A 26002-nucleotide genomic window follows, 5' to 3' on the forward strand; every position below is an offset into this window, starting at 1 on the left:
TATTATTATTATTATTATTATTATTATTATTATTACTAAAATTATTATTATTATTATTATTATTATTATTATTATTATTATTATTATTATTACTAAAATTATTATTATTATTATTATTATTATTATTATTATACAAATCCACAAGGGCCGTGATGAGGCTTCGAACCTATGCGCTGGATGTTCCCAGAGAAGGGAATGGAGATATCAGGAGAAAGCGCCAAGCCATTACGACTATATAATGGGGGGGTCAGGATAAGGATTTACGATGAGACGGGAATGGGTGGGTGTCTAACCATATGGACGGTTGGAGATTGTACGCCGACCTGCATGAAGGAAGACCGTCGCTCTACCGTCTAGTCCAAACGGTTGCAGACGCGCTCAAGTCAACTATACCACGACATGGTCAAATAATTGCAACCTGGAGTGCTACTGCACCTACGAGGATTCCTATCCGGGGTTTCACACAATTCATGTGGTACAGTTGACTACCGCGCGTCTGGGAACATACAGGGTATAGGTTCGAACCCTCATCACGGCCTTTGTGGATGTGGTCATGTGATATATCACGCTAATGTGATTCCTGTGTGTTTATATGTAGAGGCTCAGTATATAGTATGTATTATATATATAACACAAGACACAGTATAACATAATAGGTGAACACACGGCCCTAAGTGACATCCGCGCGTACTGAACTTCTGAAAAATGACCTTTGTTATTTTTTCCTTATCTCAAACCACATCCTTAAATTGGCGGGAGATGAGAAGACTTGTGAATGTTATCTACGGACGCCCCCGGGCAGAGGCGGCCTGACAGTCCCCAGGCAGAGAAGGTGGCCTGACAGTCCTCAAGCAGATGCAAATAATTGAAAGAAGATGTTAAATAGCTTCACCATAATATTAACAGTAGTCTGTTTTTAAGTAAAGTCATTCTTTACACACGTTCAAAAAAATACACCAATGAAAGCTACTATTATTACTATGGTTGGTTGATGCTTGTATCCCATAACAATTTTCAGAAACATATGTGACGACGAGAACCTATTGGTGACCCTAATGTATGAAGCATGTAATTGTGTCAAACAGTAACTAACTCACCGTCAAATCTAACCACTGACTACAACTTCTAAGAACATATATTTACTAGCAAGACGGAGTTCTGAGTGTCCCGGTGGAGGCCGTGACGCCACAGCTTGGCACATCCTGTGACTCAAGTTCCAACAGTCCATACGTGAAGAGCGGAGACGGCCGGACACTTGGAGCCTAGTGGCAGCGGGCGAGGCTACCAAGGGACCTCTCTTCCCGTACTGCTCTTGAAGGTAATACACCTACTGCTCATTCATTGTTCTCTAGCTCACAGTCAAGTGTTTCCTTCTTGATTACGTCAACTGCGTCCTGGTTAGACACATTGCTTTTGGAAACGCAAATTTTGCCTGGTGAATAATATTTCGCAACCACTCGTCGGGTTTCTGTTAATAAGGTGGTTTACGGCAATTACAGTGGCAACGAGAGGGACGAGATGTGAGGATTATGGGGAGAGTGATAACATTTGAGGATAATACACTGTGCAGATGAACCAAACATTATAATCCTCCCCATAAATCATGTCAAAGGTACCCTATACTACTTTATTAAGGTTGCCACTAACAATATATTTTGACTAACATTGCATTAAATTATAACTAATATACAGTTAATGTGCTAAGATATATTGAACATCAACATGTACTCGTACTGTAGTGGCTTGCAGAGCCACTAACACACCGTTTAGGGAAGTCGTAAATAATAATTTATATAGGTATAATAATGTTAATATTTCTTGAAATATTGAATTTGGGTCATTAAGTGATTGCTAGATAAACGACCGTAGGGTGCCAGCTGTGATTCACACAGTGCTGAAACACCCTCTCTTGAAATAATTGTTTCCGAGAAGGGAATAATTATGAGGCCCGGAATAAGGTCATTATGGATACGAGAGATAATTTGTTACAAGTTTCTCTCCATTAACAGCATATATGGCTTATAAACCAACCAATAAGGTCTGGGGCTCGTAGCCATATAGCAGGGTAGTGAAGTGTGTGGCACACTGAACCATGCTGCACTCTGAACCATGCTGCACTCTGAACCATGCTGCACTCTGAACCATGCTGCACTCTGAACCATGCTGCACTCTGAACCATGCTGCACTCTGAACCATGTTGCACTCTGAACCATGCTGCACTCTGAACCATGCTGCACTCTGAACCATGCTGCACTCTGAACCATGCTGCACTCTGAACCATGCTGCACTCTGAACCATGGTGCACTCTGAACCATGCTGCACTCTGAACCATGCTGCACTCTGAACCATGCTGCACTCTGAACCATGCTGCACTCTGAACCATGCTGCACTCTGAACCATGCTGCACTCTGAACCATGCTGCACTCTGAACCATGCTGCACTCTGAACCATGCTGCACTCTGAACCATGCTGCACTCTAATTACGTTCCTTCATTACATTAGTTTAACTTTCATTTGTCTGATTGTATAATAAAATTTTAGTTTCTCTTTAACGAAAGACTATGTATGACTTAAATGTCTTCTATGAGTACTGAACTGGTAGGGCCATGTAAGGACATTTCAGATCACTTAGTCTCTTGACTACTAGTCACGACAATGACAAGTTCAGCAGGCCTGCAGCAGTTAAAGTTCGATAGTTTGGCCCACATTCCTCTCACATATTATGTAAATTGATGATTGATGAAGATTAAGTCACCCAAGAGGTGGCACCCAAGAGCCATGAACTTATTACATATCATGTAATTATTGCATGGCTTATAGTGGGTGGAGGAGCAGAGGATCACCAGCATACCCTAGTACAGGGACAGGCCCTTTTCAACTAGGTGAATACACACCTTGTCCCCGTGGAGCCGCCACCGTAGGCAACCAGCGGGGCCAAGTGTACATACAACACTAAGGGACTCAAAACTCCTTTGTTTCATTCCATTTCCCAGCGAGAATCATTCTGCATTTTCATTATTTCATTTAACAGCTGCTTCACTAAACTGATATGAGATGAAGAAATCATTGGCAACTATTGCGTAAAAATTCAACATTCACATTCAAATTGTTATTCAAGAATATGTGTACAAAGAATATAAGAGGGGATTGTGGGGACAGGAGTTACACATATTAATGAAACCTCTATTACGCAGGAAAACTTAAAATATTTTAGAAAAAATATATAATTAAAGGTGTGAGGAGGTAAACACAAATGAGAAAGCTCAAGAAAAAGTAACAAATGAGTACAATAAGAGTGTAATACTTAATGATGCTAGGCATAGACTATTACATTATAGAGTCGGTGGTTCAAGCAACACTACAGGCAGTTGTTTATTTACATTCATGGCAATGGAAATACAAAGGTAAACTTAAAAGTTTGTTATTTAATTAAAACGGGTTTGAGCGCTGAACCTTATCTTAGGCTTTGAATGTTTTGCTACATACGGATACAACGTCACTGCCCTGTTATATATATAGAGCGTAGTTCTCATGGCCTTAAAACTATATAGAGAGTAGTGGAGAATTTGTCATTGTAATCAAACTAAAAAGTAAAGCATATAAGTTCCTTTTCAAGACTATTTTCAAAGGCTACATAATTATTATTAATAATGGGTTGGGAGACATTAGCCTAATATTATAGGGTCCGGGTGATTATACTACTGTTAGCCTAATATTATAGGGTCCGGGTGATTATACTACTGTTAGCCTAATATTATAGGGTCCGGGTGATTATACTACTGTACGGATGCTTTGATACTCATTAATAACATTTTAACTTGACTTTCTGATCTCATAACAGAGGCAGACGAATAAAACTTCAGCACAGAAGTACCACTTCTTCCATCATGATGGGTGGTTGCAAGATGTGGGGGCGTGTGGGCGGTGTGGTGGTGATGTGGGCGGTGATGGGTGCCGTGGTGGGGGCAGTAGAGGTGGTGTGTGGGCGAGAGTGTACCTGCTGGGAGGAGATCACCAACATTGTCACAGAGTACCGGGTCATCTGCAACAACACCTCCCACCAGGTGAGTTCCTAAACTAAACTAACTAACCTCTCACTCATCTACTTCTCCCGCCAGTACTCTTAACCATATTTATTTATTTATTTATTTATTTATTTATTTATATTTATTTATTTATTTGTGTACAAGAAGGTACATTGTTTGTAAGAATACATAGCATAGTATTTACAGTCTTGTAAAGGCACTAGTACACGCAGCGTTTTGGGCAGGTCCTTAATCTAACATATTCATAATTTATCATAATAATAATTGCCCCTAGTGGTAATACTACTACCACTAATAATAATAATAAACCTTAGTACTAATAATAATGGCCCCCGAGTACTAATACTACTAATAATAATGCCCCCCGAGTACTAATACTACAGTAGTAGTAGGCATCCATCAGTCTCAGGAGACTATGGAGATGCGCTCTGGTTATCGGTCCAATACTACTACTACTAACAATAGCCTCCTACGTAAACTCCACCATTATGGACTCCGAGGCCTTGTCCTGAACTATATTCGATATATATATATATATATATATATATATATATATATATATATATATATATATATATATATATATATATATATATATATATATATATATATATATATATATATTTATATATATATATAGCCCCTAGTACTAATATTACTATTACTATTAATAACAACACATATTAGAAACCGAATCCAACTGTCAGGTATGCATTTGTACTCTTTTTATATGTGGGAATTCAAGCAAATTGCATAGCATCCCATTTGACTAGAGGAAAGCCATTGAAAATATGGGGTTCCAGCTCCTGGGCTCTGCCTTCACCGTTTTGTTTTGTTTTACAACATTAGGGCTCCACCTCTAAGGTCCGAGAGGGTTGGCGACAGGGTGGGGGGGGGGATAATTATCAAGAGAAAGTGCCAAGCCGGGACGACTAATTTTTGTGAATATATAGTAAATTATATCTCTTTTGAAATTAAAATTGTGATCACCCATTTTCTTAGGATATCCACACCCCTGTCGTTATGAAGAATATGTTACACTCGTTATACGTTGGTGTAAAATTCAGATTTATTCTAGCTGGGAATTAGAATGAAGCAATAAGTAATACATAGCTGCCAAATATTAGTAATCAAATTTTTTACTATAATTAGGTACTATATCTGCAATTCTGCATTTATACAGGTAACCTAGACTATATGAAGAGTTACCTAAAGTGTGTCAAGATAAATGAAATGCTAAAAAATTGCACTGTATGTATTGCTACCTAATCTCCCAATCTTTATGTACCCAATCCGAACATCTTTATCATTGTGATCATTGCTGTCTTCTTATATGTGCTGTCAATCTGCTGTATGGTGTCTATTAATCTTGTTTAAATTACCAATCAAGCTGTCAATGTAATCAATCAGAGCTTTAATATACCAATGTGCTTTAATATACTTACTAATCTCTCTCATCTCATTTTTTTCTTGCAATGTATTTGTTATCATTTTATTAATTCTGCTAGAATTTACCTACTTAAAATTATCTGTTAGATTAAGGACCTGCCCGAAACGCTGCGCGTACTAGTGGCTTTACGAGATTGTAAATACTATGCTATGTATTCTCACAAACCCAATGTACCTTCATGTTTATAAATAAATAAATAAATAAATAAAATCCCCATGTGGCAAGATGTTCAGTCATACAGACGCGTGCGATCAGTAGCCTGCCCTGACCAGCTTTTGGAGGCATCAACAACACCAGAGTAAATAAAGTTATTACAAAGCTCCAGGTACCTCACTCCGGCAGATATGAAGGATGTAATGACTGGACACAATAATGTAGTGAGTCAAATCAACCAAGCCTAACTTAACTGACAATTTGAAAGCAAGTATATCTATGCTGTCGTATCTCGCCCCACCGTTCCCGATCTTAGAAGTTCGTTTATGTAATTACACTGACCTTAATGTTGTGGCATTGCTGTTAGGTAAAGATAGCTTTCATGATTGGTTGTACCAATGATATTCTCCTCGAATGGAGGAAATATGTTTTAGTGTACCAAGAATGATAATGTCCGTTTTCTCAGTTTAAAAGAGCTGTGAACAAGGATAACTTATATAAATTCCTTCCCTTCTGTTTATGAACTATTTGAGTTTTTCCTTTACATATACCGTATATAATGTTTCTTTCTTCCTTCTTCTCTTTTTTACCTTATCTCTTAATGTGTGTTCCTGCAAGTGTCTTTGTGGGCTTATCTAGCGTGACTACACTACCCTACTACACTACACTATCTACACTATCATGATCACCCTACACGGGTGATCATGCCCGAAACGCTTTGCGTAATAGTGGCTTTAGGCATTGTATGTATCTATAGATTTCCTAATACTAATAGCTTCATTCTCAGATAACCTAAGGAACCTTATCATAAACAACAATTCGGGCTCACCATGGCCCGTGTTGCCTGGAGCTTTTTGTTTCAGGCAGCGAATCTTTAACAACAACAACAACAACAATCATAAGCAACAATCTCAACAAAACCCACATCATTCTGGGAGGAGACTTCAGTATTGACCCGCGTCAACAAAATTGCTCTCAAGTTGATTATTTCCGTAACAGCATGAACTCCTGTATGCTAATCCCCACAATCACCAAGCCCACCCGAGTCACTCAAACATCTGCCACTACCCTGGATCACTTATGGACTAATATAACAGCTCCCCTTGTATCTGATATAATCTATGACAGAACAACTGACCACTATCCTGCCTTTCTCATCGCAAACATGGACTTAACACCACCAGAAAGCAAAAAATTTACATTCAGGCTACACAGTGAATCAGCTATAGGTAACCTTACAGATGCACTTCACAATATTAACTGGGAATCTGAATTCAATAATACTCAGGATACAAATTCATTAGTTAACCTCTTCCTCTCCAAAACTCTAAGCCTCTACAACCTTCACTGTCTCCTCCTTACCAAGCAAGTAACTGACAAAAGAATAAACAATCCGTGGCTCACAAGTGGCATACTCAAATCAATCAACAAGAAACATGAATATGAAAAGAAACTTTGGATTGGCCTAGTTACAAAGAAAATAGTTAAAAGGTACTCATCAATGCTTACTAGTATCATAAGAAAAGCAAAACTTTCATATTATGAGAATAGATTCAATGAAGCAAAAGCCAACAGGAAAAGCACATGGAAAGCCGTCTCTAATATCCTAGGAACTAAACAACACTCCCACAACCAGATAACACTCTCTAAGGATGGCTATACATCGTCAACTGATTTAGAAAAGGCAAATGAATTTAATAGCTTCTTTTCATCGGTTGGTGCTAACCTTGCCAGTAAAATCCCACAGACTCAGACATATATTAACACATATCTCTCAGGCAGCTATCCAAACTCTCTTCTCCTTTCACCAGTCAGCCCGGCAGATGTTGTGTCCATCATACACTCACTAAAAACTAAGGCAGGGAACACCAGTGAAATTCCGTCCATTGTATACAAGAGTGCCTCCCATGCCCTTGCGCCACCTATAGCTCTACTGTTCAACAAATCCATAGTGTGTCATACCTTCCCTGGTATCCTTAAAAAAGCAAGATTAACGCCAGTTCATAAAGGAGGCAATCCGGCGGACATAAACAATTATAGACCAATATCAAACCTACCCATACTATAAAAAATATTTGAATTTTTTTTATCTACAAACACCTCTATTCTTACCTCGTAAAATTCGACATACTCAGCCCCTGTCAGTTTGGGTTCCGGTCCCAAAAGAGCACCAATGATGCATATATTAGTCTCCTTGATGTAATCTACTCAGCCCTTGACAAAAATGAGTCTCCAATTGGACTCTTCATTGACCTGAGAAAGGCCTTTGATACTGCTAACCATAACTACCTCTTACTTAAACTCCAGTATTATGGAATCCGTGGCCTTACCCTGGACTATATCCAATCCTATCTTAGTGACAGACACTAATATGTAACCATCAATGATATAACCTCTCCTACTCTACCACTAACTGTAAGGGTGCCACAGGGCAGCATCTTGGGACCTCTCCTATTTCTTATATATATCAATGATCTGCCTAATGTCTCTAATATTCTTAAACCTATATTGTTTGCTGATGATACTACTCTCATCTATTCAGACCCCAACCCACATACACTAAATAATGTTGTAAACAATGAACAAAAATGAATTAAAAAAAGTCCACTTATGGATGTCAACTTACAAACTCACACTAAACATAGAAAAGACCTACTACATCCTATCTGGAAGCAAATCATCAAATGCACTTCAGCTACAGATAGACAATATTAACATCAGTAATCAAAATTATGGAAAGTTTCTTGGCCTATTCCTAGACAAGAGACTCAACTTCAGCACCCACATTCAACACATAACTAAGAAAGTCTCTAAAACAGTTGGTATACTCTCCAAAATCAGATATTATGTTACTAACTCTGCTCTCCTTTCACTATATTATGCACTAATCTATCCATATCTTAATTTTATTTATTTATTTATATATATACAAGAAGGTACATTGGGATTGTGAGGATACAAAGCATAGTAATTACATTCTTGTAAAGCCACTAGTACGCGCAGCGTTTCGGACAGGTGCTGGTTCTGCCCGAAACGCTGCGCGTACTAGTGGCTTTACAAGAATGTAATCACTATGCTCTATATCTCTATGATTGTATCCTCACAATCTCAATGTACCTTCTTGTATATATATATATATATATATATATATATATATATATATATATATATATATATATATATATATATATATATATATATATATATATAAATAAAATAAATACTATTGAGTTTCCCTTTGATTGGGCAATGTGAAATTGAAACTAATTTTCATTTTATACAAGAGTTCTTACAGTCTTGTAAAGTCACTAGCACGCATAGCGTTTTGGTCAGGCCCTTACTCTTAATTTTCCTTTGAATACGGCCCTCCAAGTCGTTTAACAATCAAGTACCCATTCACTGCTGCGTGAACAGAGGCTACAGTTAAGTACGGGCGCCCAGTCAATCCTCCCCAGCCAGGATACGAATCCAGGCCAAGTAGCTCGCGAAGCGCGGGGTGATTGTCTTACCACTGCGCCACGGTAGTTTCATCTATCATACGATCATGCAAGAGGAGTTGCACATCTATTGTTGACCAAACCACACACTAGAAGGTGAAGGGACGACGACGTTTCGGTCCGGCCTGGACCATTCTCAAGTCGAGTCTCACAATCGACTTGAGAATGGTCCAGGACGGACCGAAACGTCGTCGTCCCTTCACTTTCTAGTGTGTGTGGTTTGGTCAACATACTTCAGCCACGTCATTGTGACTCCTCGTCTGCACACATCTATTGACTATCCAATAAACTCCGCAGACTCCTAGATGTTACTGCTGCTCGGCTTAGACTCTGCTATAAGTATAAGTTCAGTCCCGACTCTTTCTAGATGGCTTTTAAGATCATTTAGTTCACCTGAGTCTTTTAAAGCCATCTAGAGAGAGAGCGAGTCGGGACTCCGTTTCCACCCATGAATATAGTGAAAATAACAGTCTGCCTTTCCTGGATGTACTAATAACAAAGACAGGAGCATCTCTAAGCACCAGCGTATATACTAATGATACAAACATAGGCTTAAATGGAAGGAGTGAGTGCCCCCAAAGATACAAAGCCAGTGTTCTCAATGCTTATATTCGTCGAGCTCCTACCCACTGCTCTGAATGGAGCAACGTTAGTAGGGAGTTTATAAGAATAACGAAGGTACTGGTGAACAATGGGTACAGTACCAAAGAGATAAATACTACTATAAGACCACACTGAGAACGGTGGTACCAAGAACAGAAACCACAACACCTACAGTAAAATTTTATTATAAATCAACCATGCACAGTGAACATAATAAAGGAGAAAGAATAATGAAAGAAATAATCCAAAAAGGAGAAAGCAGCATAACTCGTAACCAAAACACAGACCTAATTATATAATATATAACAAAGACGACTACCAACCTCCTTTTTAAAAACAGCCCGAAGCCGACGGAGAGCCCTTTATCGTAGTCAAATGTGGTATATATGTACACCTGCCCCTCCCCCCCCCACGAAGGATGTAGCCTTTAATCCAAGTAACACAAGTATGACGTCGACCAAGCTGACGAGGCGTGTGACCTGTCGTCATCAATCAGGTGCCCGCTAAAAATGACATGAGACAAGTCCATGACATCACCCACCACAAGAACCTGCACCACCACACTCCACCACCATCACGGATAATGTATAAGACACAAAATATGTAATGGAGAAGGATGTGGTGAGAATGTTGATGTTGTAGACACTCTGTAAGTGACTGTGAATGGTAAGAGAGGCAGACCAAGGCAGGAGTAGTTTAGTTCATTTATTATGCACCCCATGGGTGCATGGAGATGGAGACCACATGAAATGGACTCTGTTACCATCCTTAATAAGTTTGTTGTATTTGTGTCTAGCTTTGATACATTAATTGTAAGTGACTCCGTATCATCCTTAATTGTTCTCAAGTCTTTAAGACATAAGACCAAGGCAGGAGAGAGATATAACAATGACACATCCGGTGACACACGCGGGCATCAACAGGATGCTCACGCGAAACCTTCTTTCCACGTACTCCTATTTCGTGTCCTTCCCTCACAAGATTGTCTCTCACAGTGCGTCTCCGTGTACTAGTAGTCCTCATTCCGGTGGAGAGGTACTAGTACTTCTCCAAGATGTCGTGAAGTGTCCTCTCCGCTACCTCTGACTGTGGCTTGGTGTTGGCCTTAAGGTCTGTCAACCATCTGAAGGGTTATTAAGGCCACCTCAATTGGCTATTGGCCAAGCAGCAGGTACACTCTAGTCCTGGACATAGTCCAGGATGTAAACTGTCAGTGAATGTACACAGATGAGAGGAGTTCACCTCGCGGCATACAGGGAGACGAGGAATATACCTCCAGGCATACATATGTACCACTGGTCTTAACACCCGGGTACTATGTACCACTGGTCTTAACACTCGGGTACTATGTACCACTGGTCTTAACACCCGGGTACTATGTACCACTGGTCTTAACACTCGGGTACTATGTACCACTGGTCTTAACACCCGGGTACTATGTACCACTGGTCTTAACACCCGGGTGCTATGTGGTAATGCAGCTGTGAGTGTTGCCGCCGAAGGGGCCAGTTTATTCTACACGCTGCACTCGTCCTGTGAGCGGTAGCGCAAAAAGGATTACAGTGTGGGCAAACGGCGCCCCCCCCCCCTCCCCTGTCGTTGTCTGGTGGGATTACACTAATATTAATTAGGACACTGGTTCAAATCTCCGCACTGCTCCAACTGATTTTCTCGTTTATGTATATTATTATATTATATCAATACGACTTACAACTGTAATTTTGTTACGTGTTTTTATATACCTTCTATATAGATGTCACACCTGTGACAGGTAAAAACATACCTTTTTTTTAACTGTTTTTCCATGTGAGGGAATGGTAGGGAGGACGAGGGGACAAGGGACGGGGGAATGGAGGGGAGGACGAGTGGACAGGGGAGTGAGGGATGGTGGGGGAGGACGAGGGGACAAGGGAGTGAGGGATGGTGGGGAGGACGAGTGGACAGGGGAGTGAGGGATGGTGGGGGAGGACGAGGGGACAAGGGAGTGAGGGATGGTGGGGAGGACGAGTGGACAGGGGAGTGAGGGATGGTGGGGGAGGACGAGGGGATGGGGAGTGGGGGATGGTGAGGAGGATGAGAGGACAAGGGAGTGGTGGATGGTGGGGAGGACGAAGGGATGGGGGAATGCTGGGGAGGACGAGGGGGGACAGGGGAGTGGGGAATGGTGGGGGAGGACGAGGGGGGACAGGGGAGTGGGGGAATGGTTGGGAGTTCTAGAGTTGGCAAACCAGACAATCTATATGCCTCCACAGACAATGGAACAACAACAACAAATAAAGTATACCCACAAGCATTGTGAAATTAAACATATTAAAAACGTGTGCATCCTCTTTTCTTTCTTTTCCATTTAACCAGCCTAAGCCACAGCAACGCGTGACCGGATACAGCTAGTTTGTAGGAAGATTCCTGCCCGAAACGCTTTACGTAATAGTGGCTTTAGGCATTGTATGTATTAGCTCAAACTATAAATCCATCTATGTTTGTATCTCACCTTGTATGTATGTACTTTACCTGAATAAACATTTGATTTGAAGATGATTTTGTATTTTGTGCAAAGTTAATTTACATTTCCCTCTAAATAGCTCATTTTTTACAGTATAAAATGTAATGTGTGTTGGTGTCGAGGCACTTTAATCCCAGACCCCCCCTCCCCCCCCCCCCCTGCAAGCCCCACTGCCAGAGACACATGTAGCCAGGCCATACTCGCGCTCAGTGTCAGTCTCCTCGCTGTATTACAATAAAAAGTGTTGTATTTGACACATTTCATTGTGATAAACAATGGAGCTACTAGTTCCTGTTTGCACACTTCTACTTTCTTCCAATTCATTTAAAGCTCTCGTCTAATGACACTTCTTAGGGTTTTATATGATAGGTTAGGATTACGTTCTACATTTGCCTTTATTTACTACATCATTACCCATTATCATATTTTTGCAGCCTAATGTGAAAGGCGCTCCTCAACAAATTGACTTTGACCCCTTATTAAGTATGCAGGTATAACTATATCTGGCTTTTTAATACTATTTAAATAATAGTATTGCTATTTATACTAGTAATATTTAATACTAGTAATGAGGAAAGGGAGTCTCAAATAATAAAGCTATCTGATGCTCTGCTTTCAATAATTGTGAGTACTACAAGGATAGCCAACACTCTCACCAGTGTGTGTGTGGCCCCCAGCAGGTGACGCTGACGGAGGAGGTCTTCGCCCACAGAACAATGTTGGAGACAAGAAATTACGTGCGGGTGGAGGCGCCGTCCGAGTCGACGGCCATCATTGTGACGGAGGAGTTCGTGAGGACCTGGAGAGACCAAGTGTTCAGCTCTCTGGACGTGTGGGGAGGGCGACTTCTCCTGCCACAAGTGGAGTCTCTCAGCCAGGCTGACACCCTTTTTTCCTCTGTCTCAGGTTTGTTGTTGTCAACGTCTCCCTGCGGTAGTCAGATGTGCACCTCAACCCCTCGCATTATTAATAATAATCTATTCACAAGAAGATACAATGGGTCGGTTAGATTACACAAGATTCACAAGATTTAAACGATTCTTCGCGGCAGGGGATCGTATTCCAGGGACCATAGGATTAAGGACTTGCCCGAAACGCTACGCGTACTAGTGGCTGTACAAGAATGTAACAACTCTTGTATATATCTTAAAAAAAAAAAAAAAAAAAAAAAAAAAAAAGTGGTATTTTTACATTCATTCAAAGTCACTAACACGCTTAGCGTTTCGGGCAGGTCAGTGTATTCATTGACCATTGTCTTCACACTTGCTCGCATACATTAGAGCAGGAATAATAGTACCTATGGTGACTCTCGCGTATATTTATGTATTAAATATAGACTGTGGCCCCCAAAAAGGAACCATTAATTTTGTGAAGGATCCGAGAAAAAAGGCAATAATAGCCTAACCTAATCTCTCATGCCCTGTATAGCGCATATTTAAAACAAAATTTCAGTGAAAGTGTACACCGTAACTGTTTTAAAATATAGCTCGTGTAAAACTGCGTATTTCACTGCATGTGAGATATGTGGGGTCGGGAAGCTGGCGAGGGATAGATGCAATCCATCTTCCCCCAAAAAATAGAACTTACAGCGACTCGAAAAAAAATATACAGAAAATCTAGACTGTTGCACCCAAACTAGGTCCATTGTAACTACCTAACCTAATCTCTCCTAGGCCTAATATTTATAAATTTATTTATATACAAGAAGGTACATTGGGGGTTAACAGAGAACATAGAATTTAAGTTGAAATTATATTCTTGTAAAGTCACAAGCACTGCACAGCGTTTCGGACAAGTCCTTAAACTAACAGATAATTTTTAGATAATTAACAGTAAAATTGACAAAAAATGTTTACATGTACTTTACAGCTTTACTTTACAGATACAGATAATTTTAAGTAGAATAATAACAGTAAAATTGAAAAAAAAAATGTTTACAGGTACATTGCAAGAAATTTTGACACAAAAGCAGACTAGAATAATAGACAATAATAACAATACACAATAATGAACAAGGATTACTAGGTACAATTAGGAAAACATCTCAGGGTTATAAATTGGTTCACTAAAGCACAATATATGTGATCATATTGTTTATAAATTTTATAAATTTTGCAAGTATTTACCTACTTATAAGTGTCTTAGATTAAGGACTTGCCCGAAACGCTGCGCGTACTAGTGGCTTTACAAGAATGTAATTACTATGCTATGCATCCTCACAATCCCAATGTACCTTCTTGTATATATATAAATAAATAAATAAATAAATCATTACAAGGAATAATGCAGTAGAATATGCACTCAATACTACAACCATGATATCAGATGATATCTTAGATTACAATGGTAAAGAATATGGCTTAGGTACAAATAATGAGGGATTGGGTAGCACTAGAAACAGTGCGAAGATAAAGCTCTAGATAGAAGACTATGAAGATGAAATTAGGTACTTTTTGGCTTTATTTTTGAATAAGGCAAAAGTTGGACAGGTTTTCAATTCATTAGGGAGTGAGTTCCATAGACTAGGTCTCTTTATTTGCCTAGAGTGTTTACACAGATTAAGTTTGACTCTGGGGATATCAAAGAGATATTTATGTCTTGTGTGGTGAGTATGTGTTCTATTACATCTGTCCAGGAAGAGTTTCAAAACAGGGTTTGCACTTAAGAAAAGGGTTTAATAAATGAAATTGACACAAGAGAATGTATGGAGTGAATTTATGTTTAGCATGGTTAGGGATTTAAACAGGGGAGCTGTGTGTTGTCTGAAAGCAGAGTTTGTTATTGTCCTGATAGCAGATTTCTGCTGCTTGATGATGGGCTTGAGGTAGTTTGCAGAGGTTGAACCCCAAGCACAGATACCATAAGTAAGATAGGGACAGATAAGTGCATAATAGAGTGAGAGCAGAGCAGAGTAGGGTACATAATATCTGATCTTAGAGAGTATACCAACTGTTTTAGAAACCTTTTAAGTTATGTGCTGAATCTGGGTGCTGAAGATGAGTCTCTTGTCTAGGTATAGGCCAAGGAACTTTCCACCATTTTTATTGCTAATGTTTACATTATCTATCTAAAGCTGAATTGCATTTGTTGAGTTGCTTCAAAATAAGATGTAGTAGGTTTTTTTCTATGTTTAGTGTAAGTTTGTTAGTTGACATCCACAAGTGGACTTTTTTTTAATTCATTGTTTACAACATTATTTAATATGAGTGGGTTGGGGTCAGAGTAGATGAGGGTAGTATCATCAGCAAACAATATAGGTTTAAGCATGTTAGAGACATTAGGCAGATCATTGATGTATATAAGAAACAGGAGGGGTCCTAGGATGCTGCCCTGTGGCACCCCTATGTTAGTGGTAGAGTAAGAGAGGTTATATCATTGATGGCTACACATTGGTGTCTGTCACCAAGATAGGATCGGATATAGTTCAGGGTAAGGTCACGAATTCCATAATGATGGAGTTTAAGTAAAAGGTAGTTATCTTGAGGTTATCTTGAGATGATTTCGGGGCTTTTTAGTGTCCCCGCGGCCCGGTCCTCGACCAGGCCTCCACCCCCAGGAAGCAGCCCGTGACAGCTGACTAACACCCAGGTACCTATTTTACTGCTAGGTAACAGGGGCATAGGGTGAAAGAAACTCTGCCCATTGTTTCTCGCCGGCGCCTGGGATCGAACCCAGGACCACAGGATCACAAATACAGCGTGCTGTCCGCTCGGCCGACCGGCTCCCATGGTCCCAGTTATGGTTAACAGTATCAAAAGCCTTTCTCAGGTCAATGAAGAGTCCAATCGGAAACTCACTTTTGTCAAGGGCTGAGTTGATTAAGTCAAGCAGACTAACAATTGCATCATTTGTACTCTTTTGGGAGCGGAAGCCCAACTGACAGGGACTTAGTATATTGAATTTTACGAGATAGGAGTAGAGCTGTTTGTAAAAACAATTTCAAATATTTTTGATAATATAGGTAGATTTGATATAGTTCTGTAATTATTTATGTCTGCCGTGTTACCTCCTTTATGAACTGGCGTTACTCTTGCTTTTTTAAGGATGCCAGGGAAGGTATGACACACTAAAGATTTATTGAACAGCAAAGCTGTGGGTGGTGCAAGGGCATGGGAGGCGCTCTTGTATACCAACGATGGTATTTCACTAATGTTCCCAGCTTTGGTTTTTAGTGAGTGAATTCTAGTTACACAGCACATGTAGGGCTGATCGGTGAGAGGAGAAGAGAGTTTGGATAGCTGCCTGAAAGATATGTGGTAACATGTGTCCGGGTCTGTGGGATTTTTTGGGCAAGATTAGCACCAGTCGATGAAAAGAAGCTATTAAATTCAGTTGCTGCTTCAAGGTCTGTTGCAGATGTATAACCATCCTTGGAGATTTTTATCTTGTTATGTGAATGTTGTTTAGCTCCTAGGATGTTAAAGATGGCTCTTCATGTGCTTTTCATGTTGTCTTTTGCTTTTATGAATCTATTCTCATAATAGGAACGCTTTGCTCTTCTTATTATACTGGTAAGCACTGACGAGTACCTCTTAACTACTTCCTTTGCAATTAGGACCAATCCTAAGTTTTTTTCATATTCATGTTTCTTTATTGCTTTGAGTATGCCATTAGTGAGCCAGGGAATATTTAACCTTTTGCCAATATAAGCAGTCCTAGGCATAATATACTCAGCCTTTAGGCTGTTGTTGTTTCAGATTTAGCTACTCAGGACGAAGTGTCCGTGTAGCACGGCCTATGGTGAGCCCGTAATCCGCCAGCCAGTCTTTAGGCCTAATGTACTACATATATATATTCATTAGGTGTGACGTGTACAGGTGTGTTACAGGTGGCGTGGGGCTGATTAACGTGAGGTGTGTGATGTGTACAGGTGTGTTGCAGGTGGCGTGGGACTGATTAACGTGAGGTGTGTGACGTGTACAGGTGTGTTACAGGTGGCGTGGGACTGATTAACGTGAGGTGTGTGACGTGTACAGGTGTGTTACAGGTGGCGTGGGGCTGATTAACGTGAGGTGTGTGACGTGTACAGGTGTGTTACAGGTGGCGTGGGACTGATTAACGTGAGGTGTGTGACGTGTACAGGTGTGTTACAGGTGGCGTGGGACTGATTAACGTGAGGTGTGTGACGTGTACAGGTGTGTTACAGGTGGCGTGGGACTGATTAACGTGAGGTGTGTGACGTGTACAGGTGTGTTACAGGTGGCGTGGGACTGATTAACGTGAGGTGTGTGACGTGTACAGGTGTGTTACAGGTGGCGTGGGACTGATTAACGTGAGGTGTGTGACGTGTACAGGTGTGTTACAGGTGGCGTGGGGCTGATTAACGTGAGGTGTGTGACGTGTACAGGTGTGTTACAGGTGGCGTGGGGCTGATTAACGTGAGGTGTGTGACGTGTACAGGTGTGTTACAGGTGGCGTGGGACTGATTAACGTGAGGTGTGTGACGTGTACAGGTGTGTTACAGGTGGCGTGGGACTGATTAACGTGAGGTGTGTGACGTGTACAGGTGTGTTACAGGTGGCGTGGGACTGATTAACGTGAGGTGTGTGACGTGTACAGGTGTGTTACAGGTGGCGTGGGACTGATTAACGTGAGGTGTGTGACGTGTACAGGTGTGTTACAGGTGGCGTGGGGCTGATTAACGTGAGGTGTGTGACGTGTACAGGTGTGTTACAGGTGGCGTGGGGCTGATTAACGTGAGGTGTGTGACGTGTACAGGTGTGTTACAGGTGGCGTGGGACTGATTAACGTGAGGTGTGTGACGTGTACAGGTGTGTTACAGGTGGCGTGGGGCTGATTAACGTGAGGTGTGTGACGTGTACAGGTGTGTTGCAGGTGGCGTGGGACTCATTAACGTGACCATGGACGTGTTGCCGGGTGGACTCTTCGGTGGTAAGAAAGAGGCGAAGCTGCGGCTGTCGAGGTGTTGGGTGGGCCGCATCGCCGCGGGTCTCCTGCGGGAGGTGAAGAAGCTTCAGTACCTGCAGATCGAGGACTCTACTGTGGGGGTGTTTGAAGGACCCTTGGGCGACGACCAGCTCTCCATTAGCTCTAAAAAAGATCCCAATTACAGCACGAGCCCAATTTTCGTGCACAACTCTAAGTTTGGGGTCTTGGAGACGGGGGCGCTCAAGATTCGTATCAACAACGAAAACACGATGTTGACGGAGGTAAAAGTCGGGGAGATGAAGGAGGGCGCCGTGGAGGTGTCGGGACCCTGGTAAGGTTGTGCTGAGTCGGTGTAGTGTGGCGGACCTCCAGCTGGACGCCATCAAGCTTCATGGCGCCGCTTCCGTCTCTATCACCAACAGCTCGCTCATCGTGCAGCGCGGGGCGCTCTCACAGTTTCCCTGCAATTTCTACCAACACATCAACTACAACAACATCGTGGTGCTGCCGGCGCTGGCCGCAGGTGGCGCAGACAACCTTACCAACGTCTCCGTCACCCCTACTGACCCTGTCCTCCTCTCGCAGTCGCGACATTCTGTGGAAGAGTTGATGAAGGAGGAGCTGGGACAAGGCACTCCACCCCACATGTGTCGAGGGCAACCTGCCGGCGTGGCTGTCATCCCTCGCTGAGCTCCCCTTGCCACAGCCGCGGCGCGAGAAGCACGCGCTGCTTCACACGGGTCTCTACATCTTCGTGGGGGTGAGCCTGGCAGCCATGATCATCGTGGTGATTCTAACCTGCCTGCTGGTGAAGGTCCGCCGCCGGCGTGCACCCACCTGCAGCACCAACCAGGTGGTGGTGATGAGCCACCTGTCTGCTGAAGACCCCATCTACGATGAGCCGGGTCACCTGACTCTGCTGCCCCCGCCCGTCCCGCCGCCCTCCGCCCTGCTGGACGACGTCTGTAGTGGCAAGCAAGACGACTCCTGCGCCGCCGCCGCCACCATGAACGACAACTGCGCTTCTCGCCCTGGCCAACCACCTCATGTTAAGGCCGTCGAGAACCAGTATATGTCTATGTGTTAGATGGTCGCGAGCTGAGGGCCATGTGTTAAGTGCCTCTGTGTTGGGTGGCCATGTGTTAAGTGCCTCTGTGTTGGGTGGCCATGTGTTAAGTGCCTCTGTGTTGGGTGGCCATGTGTTAAGTGCCTCTGTGTTGGGTGGCCATGTGTTAAGTGCCTCTGTGTTGGGTGACCATGTGTTAAGTGCCTCTGTGTTGGGTGGAGTTACGGCTTCCTTGAGCCAGTAAACGGGTTCTTTCTGCGTAATGGGCCTTAGAGCCTCTTCTTCTATCATCCAACCCCAAGTCAATGGCAAGTTATCAAAAATTAGCAGTAGCAAGTAATTGTGAAATAAAAGGTGGGGGGTTAACAAGACTTAACACCTTCCCCGATGTAATCTGTCATATAACTACATATATGTACAGTGTCTCTTTCGCAGAGGACAGTTAATATATATGCAGTATTCTTCCAATCCCGGCGAAGTCCACTATCTTCAAGTATACGGCATTCATTTCCAGTGGTTAAAACACTGGAGAGTTCACCTTACGCATCATGGACCAGTCCACACCGTATCGTCACGATGTCCATATACCCCACGTCTGCTCCAGAAACACACTGGCAGAGGTCTTCAGCAACACACTGACAGGGACTACCAATAATACATCCAAGGGTCTCCACTAACACCCTGGTAGAAGTCTTACTACACACTACCAGCACTTCTCAGCAGATGGCCAGTACTGTCGTCTTATAACTCCTCTTGGCCAAATCCCTGGTACGTCGGTCCACACGATCACTGCACAAATGCAACAGCCAACAAATGTTTAAATGTTTATTCAGGTAACACATTGTCTACAGCCGACGGCGGCCACTTGTCCTAACAGGGACAAGTCAGGAGTTCAGGACTTCCAAGGTGAACTAACTTCCACAGCGCAATAGACTTTCCACGTCACCAGGACTTTCCAGTACACATGGAGAACATAAGATGGCAGCCTTTCACCGGGAAACTGAAAATATAATCGGATGCACAATCTAGATGGCGTTGATACCGTTACTTCACTCACCAGAGGTCTTCATCATCGACGTCACCTCCTGACTGAGGTACGAACTTTCTTTAAAAGAGGTACTGCGCCTTTCACAGATGGCGCTGAACTTGCCACACCTCCAGCAACAGATGGTGGTATCCTCGTTACACCTAATGACTTGGAGTTGAAGTGCAGGTCCATAGATGGCGTCCATGTCATCACACATCACTCCATAGAAAGCGTTGATATCGTCACACCCAACCACCAAAAGAATTTGATTTGGTTTCTAACAAGAAATAAAACAAATTAGTATTTTAGACGCGAGACAAGGCATCTGCTACCACGTTGGGTACCCCATACCCCTGCGATAAAACGCAGGACCTCCTTACGTGTGAAAAGGGTCGGGTACAGAACGACGGTTTCTACTTTGCTGTTCTTCGGGGCAGTCCATCCTCCTCCAACCACATGTCCTAAAATGATAACAGAGGTCATGCAGATTCAGACTCATGCAGGTTAAATACGAATGTCATGAAAAAATCCTGCTCTAGGAGCTGTATCAATAGGGATGCCTTAAAAAGAGCGAACACCAAGCCCTCGGGCAATGATGTGACTGACGTGCCTGACAGGAGCGGGGCCACCTTGCACGCCTTGGTTAATGTAAGCACCGAGGCTCTGAGGAAGATCGAAAAACTGCTGCGAATTGCCAACACCTCCCTGAGCAGCGGTACCGCTGGTGGCTCGTTGCAGAAGGCTTTTTCCGTACCATCTGGCTGCCCCCCCCCCCAGGGAGACAGGAATATGGAGTACAAAAAGTGGACGACTTGGGCTACTAGGTACAGCCTTGAGATAAGTACTAGTGTCTTGAATCCATGACTAGGTTCGCGCGAATTAAGTGCCTCTGTGTTGGATGGTCATGTGTTAAGTGTCTCTGTGTTGGGTGGCCATGTGTTAAGTGCCTCTGTGACCCAAGAGATGCCAACTTTCTTTTCCAGCGCCTCAGCGTGGCGATACAAAGGGGAAATGCACACTGCATTCAGGGTTCCTGCCCGCTATCTGAGGAGCTGGAGGAGGAACTCGACAACTTATGATAATCATCTTTGTACCTTATATGTAACTCCTTTTTAGTAACAAAGTTTAAATAAAACAAATATATCTATGTATATACAAAAAGAATAGGGGGTGGTAGAAGAAAATATTTAAGTGTTCAGTGAGAATCCACAAAGTCTTCTCTGAATACTCTTGATTTTTTTCTCCGACGCTATGGGTCCCTACAATTGCATCAGAGGTGGTAACCTCATAACTTTATATATATATATATATATATATATATATATATATATATATATATATATATATATATATATATATATATATATATATATATATATGAGAGAGAGTGTACTCACCTAATTACGCCTTGTGGGGGTGGGTGAGCTTCGGCTCTTTGGTCCCGGTATGTGAGTGAGTGAGTGTGAGTGTTTAAATATCACATTTAAAAATGAAACATATTGATGTGTTTCCAAAATATGATCAGTTCGTTTTGATGTTAAACAACGACTCATTGTAATATACCTTGATATACAATATATGCAAAATATCTCCAAAGGAATAGTATAATATTTGTGTTGGTAGAAATAGAGTTGTTGTGGTCATACAGGATTTACTACCAGATTTGTTTCATGAGGCTATGGCTATATACCTTTGTAAATATTCAAATATTATGTACATAAAGAATAAATAAGATATTTACATATAGTATATAAAATACTTAGTGTTGACTTAAATTATTTGTTAATTGCCTTCACACTAACCAATATTTCTTTATTCACATAGCTGTATAAATATATATAAATAGAAACACAAAAACATTTATGTGATACAGGTTGTTATATTGAAAGCATATTTTACTACATTATACCTAGAAATAATCCTCAAATTATGCTACAATGTACATGTTGATAATCCTCAAATTTTACGATAATGTACCAAGTAATCTTCGTCAAATTTTGTTACAATGTACTTGTTAACATTTCTCAATTTTGCTAGAAATTACCTACTTAAAATTATCTATTAGACTAAGGATCTGCCCTGAACCGCTATGCGTGTTAGTGGCTTTGCAAGAATGTAAAAACATTAGTGCTATGTGCTCTCATAAACCCAATGTACCCTCTTGTATATATAAACAAGTAAATAAATAAAACAAATAAACATAAAAATGTTCAAAAATAGAACACACGTAAAGTGATTTATTTGCAAAATGGAAATAAAAAAGATAGTGGCGTGTGTGTGTGTGTGTGTACTGGTGTGTGAGAGACAATGGGGTCCTGCTGGACGGACAGATCCCAATCACAGACACGTATTAGATGGAGAGGTAATTCCTAGCGCGGTCGTTCCTGGGGCCCCATGCATGATAAGAAACATATACCTATCTACTTCTAAGACAATCAGTAGGAGCTATGAGGATGGATTCGAACCCGCTCTCTTGGTACTCCTACTGATTTTGTCATTGATACATCACGTTAATGGGGTTTCATTGTGTATCCACATCTGCATATGAGCCCATATATATGTATGCCTCTGTAAGCTTTCCACTCCCGCTGGTAGATAATAATAAACTAAACTAACTGAAACAGCAAATATATTGGAGATCATTAAGTGATGTTGTAAAGCTGTAGGCATCAGTCCGATAAATGGCCACAGAAATTATATCGCAATTGTTAGATTTTCAGCAGACTCAAGAAACCAGCTCAGGCGTCAGAAAGATAAAAGTATCTGTGGTGGTTATATCAAACTGAACCTCTCGCCTGAGGGGCTCATTAACATGGAAGCTTCAGCACCATTTGCTTATTTGGTATTCATAACAACAGCTAGGCTCCGGCCGGGATTTGTATTACATAGTGGCTTTTTATTTGTTGAAAATATGCGAATGTCGCCCCCTATTTTCAAAACGGCTGAAAGAGCTTAGCAGAAAATCCACCCTGGGTTCAGGGAGTTCTTTCACTCTGATGCCCCTGTTACCTATGTAGTCTCCGTGGTGTAGTGGTAAGACACTCGCCTGGTGTTCCGCGAGCGCTTTGTCCTGGGTTCGTATCCTGGCCGGGGAGGATTTACTGGGCGCCAATCCTTAACTGTAGCCTCTGTTTAACTCAACAGTAAAATGTGTACTTGATTGTAACAAGGATTCTTCGCGGCGGGGATTGTATTCCAGGGACCTGCCCGAAACGCTACGCGTACTAGTGGCCCTACAAGAATGTAACAACTCTTGTATATATCTCAAAAAAAAAAAAATATATAGGTACCTGGGAGTTACACAGCTGTTACGGGCTGTTTCCTGGCGTGGGGGGGGGGGTAAAAAAAAATAGTAGTTAGTAACAGTTGATTGATAGACAGGTGAGAGGCGGGCCGAAAGAGCAGAGCTCAACTCCTTTAAGCACACCTAGGTGAATACAACTAGGTGAAAACACACATCCGATCGTCTTGACCTCACGCGATATTGTAACCGCGTAGAGAGTCCTATAAGGCAGGGACTCATTCACATCTCACTGTGAACAGTCTAGTGAAGTCAACGTACCTTGGTTTTGTTACAAATAAATCCTGTCTTACACACCTGCTCACATTTTTGGGAAATGGTAAACAGAGTTATTCAAGGGACTTCCAGTAGATGTAGCATGCGTGGACTTCGCTTAAGTGTTTCATAAGGTACCACATGATACTGGCAAGGAACATACAAGCACATGGAATAAATAGTAGAATACTAGAATTGATAAAACAACAATGGTTAGAACAAAGTGAGCAAAGGGTCCTCCTAAACGGAAATGAATCTGTATAGAGAAATATGGTGAGTGGGGTACTGCAAGGTTCCACTTTTGGTCCAACCCATTTAATCATATACATCAAAAACATAGATGACAATATTATAAACCACATCGTCAAATTTGCAGATGATATTTAATTATTAGATTTATGGTAAAGTATGAAGTGACACTGATACTGAGGCCTTGCAAAGAAATCTATGTGAACTTCACAATAAGGGGTCGGCAAATGCTTTTAATATCGAAAAACGCAAGTCCTTGCATGTGATACATAACAATTAATGCGCATCACAACTACCAAATCAACATTACCTTGCAGCAGAGTGATGAAGAAGAGGATCTTAGAGTCATAATACACCAAACACTAAAAGTTACACAAGTGGGAACTGCAGTAAAACACAGACAACCAAATCCTATGAATAGTTGATAATCCTTAAATGAAGCCTAGTAGCTCATTATAACGAATAAATAAATGATTAAAGTGGAATTAATTATGGTGACTAATAATGATTAGTGAATAACCATAAATTATTATACAGAAATGAAATTATTGGATAGCCGTTATAATGATTAAATCAAATACAATGAAGAGAGATCTCGTATTCTTGGCTTAATCACTTTGGGGGTTCCGTCGGAGCACCCCCAATCCCGTGAGGGCCATTAAACGAAACTTTGACTTCAATGAAAAGAAGGTAGTTATAGAACTATATAAATCTGTGGTGCGCCCTCAAGCATGGAGACGTCATCTTCAGGACGATACAGCTGCTTGGGAGAACGTTCAACACCGGACAACAATCATTCCAGAACTAAGTCGACTCTCATACCAGGAACGGGTGAGGGCCACAGGGGTAACAACACTATAACTCAGACATGATAGGGCGGATCTCTTCCGATCTTAAAATACTAAACAATTTAGGAGGATATTGATCCAGACAACGTCTCCATACGGGCAGATATAACACAAACAAGGAGCAACGGTTTCGAGCTCAACAAGCCACAATAATATAACAGTAATAATTTGTATTCAAAAGAATGTGTACAAAGAACATAAGAGTAATGGAGAATTGTGGGAGACAGGAGTTACACATACCAGTGAAGCCACCCAGTACACAAAGCGTTTCTTGCAAAATTTTGAATAATTTAGATAAAAAAATTATTTAAAGGTGTGAAGGAGTAAACACTTAATAATAAAAGAGAAGTAAGCTAACAAAATTGACTAAGTTCAAGAAAGATAACAAATAAATACAATACAAAAGGTGATACGTGATGATGACAGGCATAGACTATTACATTGTGGCAACCAATATAATTCATAATTATTAATTTATTGTGCCAGGGGACAGGGAGCCCGAGTGTGCTCATACACGTTAGGCTTATATCGAGGTCCCGCCAGTTTCCTCTTTCCTATTTATTTATATATATATTATATATATATATATATATATATATATATATATATATATATATATATATATATATATATATATATATATATATATGCGAGTAAAGCGAGCAAATAAAGAGCAACATTAAAAAAAACTTGGAGCACAATTTCACAAATATTGGGATCAAAGAAGATTTTAAATAACAAACCAACACTCCTTTCCAATAACGTTGGTCAGCTTTCAGCCTCTGATTCTGCTATTGAGTTCAATAGGTTCTTCTCTTCCATTGGGTCATCCCTTGCAAATGATATTCCATCTTCCTGTACTGATGTTAAGGACTATCTTACAGGTAACTATCCACAGTCTCTGTACCTAAAGCCTACTAGTTCCACTGATGTCAATGAAATAATCCTTTCCCTTAAAACCAAGTCTAGTGCCCTCGAGGAGATACCAACTTTAATTTACAAAAAAAACTCCAGATCTTTAGCCCCTGCTATTGCATTGCTCTTCAACAAGTCACTTGAACTCCAAACCTCTCCTGACATTCTAAAAAAAGCGAGAGTAACCCCTGTCCACAAAT

The 26002-nt window shown here is 41.4% G+C and overlaps 1 non-coding gene across 1 annotated transcript; it reads left to right on the top strand.

The window, feature by feature from the left end:
* The first annotated feature begins 1161 nt into the window (after window positions 1-1161).
* On the top strand, window positions 1162-22009 carry LOC123771089 (uncharacterized). The gene is made up of 4 exons (XR_011223749.1): window positions 1162-1318; window positions 3842-4064; window positions 12930-13158; window positions 18088-22009. It is a non-coding gene; the product is annotated as an uncharacterized protein (transcript).
* The last annotated feature ends 3993 nt before the right edge of the window (window positions 22010-26002 follow it).

The sequence above is a fragment of the Procambarus clarkii genome, chromosome 65 (genome assembly GCF_040958095.1).
Source record: "Procambarus clarkii isolate CNS0578487 chromosome 65, FALCON_Pclarkii_2.0, whole genome shotgun sequence".
NCBI lineage: Eukaryota > Metazoa > Arthropoda > Malacostraca > Decapoda > Cambaridae > Procambarus > Procambarus clarkii.